The 6,884-nt window shown below is 29.2% G+C and overlaps 3 non-coding genes across 3 annotated transcripts in view; all 3 read right to left on the minus strand.

Annotated features, from left to right (window-relative positions):
* LOC123303963 overlaps positions 1 to 664 on the minus strand; it is a 4,577-nt gene extending 3,913 nt beyond the window's left edge. The window contains exon 1 of the ribosomal RNA XR_006536027.1: positions 1 to 664. This exon is cut by the window's left edge and continues 3,913 nt beyond it. This is a non-coding gene — a ribosomal RNA (large subunit ribosomal RNA).
* Positions 665 to 1,300: 636 nt separating this feature from the next.
* On the minus strand, positions 1,301 to 1,455 carry LOC123303959. The gene has a single exon (XR_006536024.1). It is a non-coding gene; the product is annotated as a 5.8S ribosomal RNA (ribosomal RNA).
* A 955-nt stretch (positions 1,456 to 2,410) lies between these two features.
* LOC123303962 lies at positions 2,411 to 4,568 on the minus strand. The gene has a single exon (XR_006536026.1). It is a non-coding gene; the product is annotated as a small subunit ribosomal RNA (ribosomal RNA).
* Positions 4,569 to 6,884: the final 2,316 nt, after the last annotated feature.

The following is a 6,884-nucleotide window of genomic DNA, read 5'->3' on the forward strand; positions in this document are numbered from 1 at the left end:
AACGCACCAATGCCTATAGATTAATATTTAATGGGTCGCAACGTCCTACAAGATGAGAAGTGCATACCTCGTTATCATACAATTAACAATATACAGCAGTGCATATATTTTTACTAAAAATAAATTCCTAATAAAAATTTTTGTCACATGCTAGTACAAATTGGTTGATTAACGATAAAAAGTAAATGAATCTCATCTTTCGACCTTTCGGGTTTCTCAGGTTTACCCCTGAACGGTTTTACGTACTCTTTAACTCTCTCTTCAAAGTTCTTTTCAACTTTCCCTCACGGTACTTGTTCGCTATCGGTCTCGTGGTAATATTTAGCCTTAGATGGAGTTTACCACCCACTTAGAGCTGCACTCTCAAGCAACCCGACTCTAAGGAAAGATTCACCTATCATCAATAATAATCACTACGGGCCTGGCACCCTCTATGGGTATATGGCCCCATTCAAGATGGACTTGGATGTATTATATAACAATAGGTTTATATTGAATCTTCCTAAACACTACATTCCCCAAGTGTCTGTTTATCAGCCACGGGGTTCAGTGCTGGGCTTATCCCTGTTCGCTCGCCGCTACTAAGGGAATCCTAGTTAGTTTCTTTTCCTCCGCTTAATAATATGCTTAAATTCAGCGGGTAATCTCACCTACTCTGAGGTCGTAAAAGTTTTTAGAAGTATTAAAACAAAAATTTTTTTTATATATTATGTTTTTGTTATATTTTATAAGTAAACAATTTTCTTAATTATTCATACTCAAATTTTTTTAATATTATTATATAATATTATTTTTATATTTATCTAAAGAGAAGAAAATAAAAAATAAATAATTATATATATTAATTTTTTTTCGAGTATATTGAAAATTTTATTACAAATAAAATATTCCATAACAAAATATTAATATATAATATTTTTGTTTATTCTTCTTTATTTAATATTTTAAAAATATATTATTAATATCATTTATTATTAATATTATTATTAACATAAAGTTTTATAATATTATATATAAATGATAAAAAATAATATTGATATATTAATTTAAAAATGTCGACAAATAATAAAAAATATATAAATTTTAAATGCTATTAAAAACATTTTATATTTATTTTTTTCTTATATTTGGCGTAAAACATTCATATATAAATAATTTTACATTTCTTTTATAAAAATTTTATTTATCAATTTAATTAAATATGAAAAAATAAATTTTCTTTTTTAATTATTGATAAATTTCTTTTTCATAAAAAAAATTTTATGTAAAATAATCTTTTATTATATTAATATAATGTATACGACCCTCAGCCAGATGTGGTCCGGGAACAGTATCCAAGGACCGCAATGTGCGTTCGAAATGTCAATGTTCATGTGTCCTGCAGTTCACAAGTTGACGCGCAATTAGCTGCGTTCTTCATCGACCCACGAGCCAAGTGATCCACCGTCCAGGGTAATCTTTTTAAATTTTAAATGTAAGTATTATTATTAATAATAATCTTTATTTTTAATATAAAAAATAAAATTATTAATTTATATATCTTTATAAATTCTTTTAAAATAAAAAAATTTTTCTAGAATATAAATTATATATTTTATTTTAAATATATATATATATAAATTAAAGATATTATGGTATTAATAAATATATACATAACATTTTTGATATTTTTTGTTAGTGCTAGCTAGATATAATAATTAATATTTGGTATATTTTATAGAAATGTATTTATTTTTTTTTTTATAAATTATTTTCTACATAAAAATATATATAATATTAATATGGTACAAAACAAATGGGTTTGTTTTTTAACATAATAACTTTTAATAAAAAAAAAGAAATATCAAGACAAAACATAAAGAAATTTAAATTTGAAATAAATTTTATTCTTTAAAAAAATTTTATCTTGTGTTTTCTTTATTTTTATTATATAACATAGAAAAATAAAAATATAGATTATATCAATTATAATCTTATTTTATTTTTCTTAATAGAGATTATATACATATAAACAAATAATTTCAATATATTCTATTTTTAATTTCACTTTTTTATAAGAGAAATTATTTATAGATTTTATTAATAATTATTGTTTAATAATAATAATAATATTGAATATAAAAATATTTTATATGTAACAAATATATTATTAATATTTATATAATATTCTCTATATTATATGTATAGATATATTATGTGTATAAAAAAAGTTTGGCGTATTACTTTAATATGATATCATAACCAAAATAAATCTCTTTTAACACATAATTACTATTATATATTTTGAGAAAATTACATATTAATATGTTATTTTGTTAAAAAAAATATTTCTTATCAATAATATTTTTATTTTTTGGAATATTTAAAAACAATACAAAAAATATAAATAAATATATTTTATATATATCGTTAATGATCCTTCCGCAGGTTCACCTACGGAAACCTTGTTACGACTTTTACTTCCTCTAAATGATCAAGTTTGGTCATCTTCCCAGCAACATCGGCAATATCAGAAATATTGCCGCGTACCAGTCCGAAGACCTCACTAAATCATTCAATCGGTAGTAGCGACGGGCGGTGTGTACAAAGGGCAGGGACGTAATCAACGCGAGCTTATGACTCGCGCTTACTGGGAATTCCTCGTTCATGGGGAACAATTGCAAGCCCCAATCCCTAGCACGAAGGAGGTTCAGCGGGTTACCCGGACCTTTCGGCCTGGGAGGACACGCTGATTCCTTCAGTGTAGCGCGCGTGCGGCCCAGAACATCTAAGGGCATCACAGACCTGTTATTGCTCAATCTCGTGCGGCTAGAATGCCGCCTGTCCCTCTAAGAAGAATTATTTGTACGCCGGCAGTAAAAACCACATCAAAAAACTGCGTACCCATACACCATAACATATGCAACATAAAGCACAATATATACAAAATATAATCTTGATCGTTAAATCTCAAAAATACATGCATATATAAATACAATACATAACACACATGAAAATGAATGAAATGGGAAACAAACAGCCGATGGGCCTTGAGATGCCGGTAAAGTACGTCTATTTAGCAGGCTAGAGTCTCGTTCGTTATCGGAATTAACCAGACAAATCGCTCCACCAACTAAGAACGGCCATGCACCACCACCCACCGAATCAAGAAAGAGCTCTCAATCTGTCAATCCTTCCGGTGTCCGGGCCTGGTGAGGTTTCCCGTGTTGAGTCAAATTAAGCCGCAGGCTCCACTCCTGGTGGTGCCCTTCCGTCAATTCCTTTAAGTTTCAGCTTTGCAACCATACTTCCCCCGGAACCCAAAAGCTTTGGTTTCCCGGAAGCTGCCCGCCGAGTCATCGGAGGAACTTCGGCGGATCGCTAGCTGGCATCGTTTATGGGTTAGAACTAGGGCGGTATCTGATCGCCTTCGAACCTCTAACTTTCGTTCTTGATCAATCAAAACATTTTTGGCAAATGCTTTCGCTTCTGTCCGTCTTGCGACGATCCAAGAATTTCACCTCTAACGTCGCAATACGAATGCCCCCATCTGTCCGTATTAATCATTACCTCGGAGTTCCGAAAACCAACAAAATAGAACCGAGGTCCTATTCCATTATTCCATGCACACAATATTCAGGCAAAATTTGAGCCTGCCTTAAGCACTCTAATTTGTTCAAAGTAAACGTACCGGCCCACCTCGACACTCAATTAAGAGCACCGCGACGGGATTGCAATTGGGGGCTGCCACCGCTCTTAACGGTTAAACACTTACGACAAATTACATAATAAAAATATATATAATGCATTAAATAAATAATAACACTAAAATATACTTTATACATAATCTGTACCACCCACCGGTAGGACGTCCCACATAACATGCTAGTTAAACAATGCGAGCATTGAACCAACAGTGTAGGACACAGATTCGACTACGAGCTTTTTAACCGCAACAACTTTAATATACGCTATTGGAGCTGGAATTACCGCGGCTGCTGGCACCAGACTTGCCCTCCAATGGATCCTCGTTAAAGGATTTAAAGTGTACTCATTCCGATTACGGGGCCTCGGATGAGTCCCGTATCGTTATTTTTCGTCACTACCTCCCCGTGCCGGGAGTGGGTAATTTGCGCGCCTGCTGCCTTCCTTGGATGTGGTAGCCGTTTCTCAGGCTCCCTCTCCGGAATCGAACCCTGATTCCCCGTTACCCGTTACAACCATGGTAGGCGCAGAACCTACCATCGACAGTTGATAAGGCAGACATTTGAAAGATGCGTCGCCGGTACGAGACCGTGCGATCAGCTTAAAGTTATTCAGAGTCACCAAATTAAACGATGCAAATTAAAATTTACACCGATTGGTTTTTGATCTAATAAAAGCATTCCTTCCATCTCTGGTCGGAACTCTGTTTGCATGTATTAGCTCTAGAATTACCACAGTTATCCAAGTAAATGTGGGTACGATCTAAGGAACCATAACTGATATAATGAGCCTTTCGCGGTTTCACCTTAATTTGGCTTGTACTGAGACATGCATGGCTTAATCTTTGAGACAAGCATATGACTACTGGCAGGATCAACCAGGGAACTATTTGTATTTATAATATTAAATATATAATAATATACATGATATTTTTGTTTTCTTATTATAAGAAAAAAAATTTTCATACAATAATTATTAATATATAATAATATTATTACAATTTCATTTTAAATATCAGATGGTCTCACCCATTACTGATATAAATTTTTTTTTTTTTTATATCTCTATTGTTTTAAAAATTAATAGAAAAAACATATGAGATATATATATTATTATTAATTTTTTTTTTTTTCAAATATATATTTTATTATGTCATTTATATAATTTTTTTGCTTTTACAAAAAGAAATATATAACATGTTATTCATAATAAATATTATTGAATAAAAAAAAAAAAAAATAATTATGATTTTTGTCAGACCATCACCAAATGGGTCTTAAAATATTTCAAACATTTTCTCATACTCGTCGCTAGATTGAAAGCGTCATTTATTTTTTAATTTTATTTAAAAAGTTAATTTTAAATAAAAAACGTTATAATAACACTTAATATTCTCGCTTGGTATGAGGTGAGTCAATGTAATATTATTTATAAAAATAATTTTTATATAAATATTGTGTGCTCATATGGGAGTGTAAAGTTTAAAACTTATAACCCATGAACTTGCTTTGACAAAAAAAATTTATATGTTATTCTATTTATAATCAATAATTTAATAAAAAAAAATTTTTTTTTAAATATTGATATAAAAAGATATACATATAGAGGTTTTTTTACAAAATTCTCATTAATTTTTTTACAAAAATAATAATACAATATTTAATATCAAAATAATCCAAACTGATTACCATCCAGACTATTATCAATATATATAAGATTGTATTATTATTCATTTCAATACATATTTATTAAAACTGAGATAAAATTTCATATATTAATAAATATGCATGTGTAAAAAAAAAAAATTTTTATATAATAATTGAAAATGTTTTTGCTATTATTTTGTATACATACATTAAATAATTGATAACAATTTAATACAATGTACACCTAAAAAAATAATAACAGCATATACATATTCGAAACATTACTAGCAAAAAAACCAAAATACAATATTAAATATCAAAATAAACCAAACTGATTACCATCCAGAATATTTTGAGTATATATATATATAATTTTGTATATTTTGCGTTCATGTTAATAAAATATATAAATGATACATATTTGAAAAGTGTTATTCTTCTTTCTGTTTTTTCGTAATATCATGGTGTCCATAGACATGCAAAAGCGTCATACCAAGCCATATACATACCTACACCACCTTTGTTGAATGATACACGAACAGTATGAAAATTAAACAACATATTCAATATCATTTTTATATTATACTAAAATAAATGTTATTCTATTAAGAAAGTGTATATTTTTAAATTTGGCATTCATTACATAGTCAAAATACAATAATAATATAGATGATACATATACGATAATTGTTATTTTTCTTTCTGTTTTTTCGTGATATCATGGTGTCCATAGAATTGCAACGACGTCATACCAAGCCATATACAACTCTACACCACCTTTGTTGAATGATACACTTAGAGTATGAAAAATAAACAAATTATACTATATCATACTATATCATATATGTAAGACTGTTGAACATAATACCACAAAATACACTATTTCATATAGATATACATTCATTCTTGTCAACATAAAAGTACGTTATAAATGATACATATACAATAAGTTTTATTCCTCTTTCTGTTATTCCGTAATATCATAGTGTCCATAGAATTGCAACGACGTCATACCAAGCCATATACAACTCTACACCACCTTTGTTGAATGATACACGGACAGTATGAAAAATAAACAACCTATTCTATACCATTTAATATCATACTAAAACATGAAACAAATGTTATTCTATTAAAAAGTGTATTATTTTATTATATTTAGTATTCATTACACAGTCAACATACATAAATGATACATATACGATAAGTGTTATTCCTCTATCTGTGCATCCGTAATATCATAGTGTCCATAGAATTGCAACAACGTCATACCAAGCCATATACAACTCTACACCACCTTTGTTGAATGATACACGGACAGTATGAAAAATAAACAACTTATACTATACCATACTATATCATATGTGTGAGACTGCTGAACGTAATACCACTAATACACTGTTATACATAGATATACATTCATCTCATTAACTTACACGCACTATCCATCATATATATTAAAGACATTACACCCGGTGCTTCAAACTCAAAATATGATAATGTTTAAAATGGCTTTTTAACATCATAAACTTTACAGAATAATCAAAATTTAAA

This window comes from Chrysoperla carnea (genome assembly GCF_905475395.1).
Source record: "Chrysoperla carnea chromosome X unlocalized genomic scaffold, inChrCarn1.1 SUPER_X_unloc_167, whole genome shotgun sequence".
NCBI lineage: Eukaryota > Metazoa > Arthropoda > Insecta > Neuroptera > Chrysopidae > Chrysoperla > Chrysoperla carnea.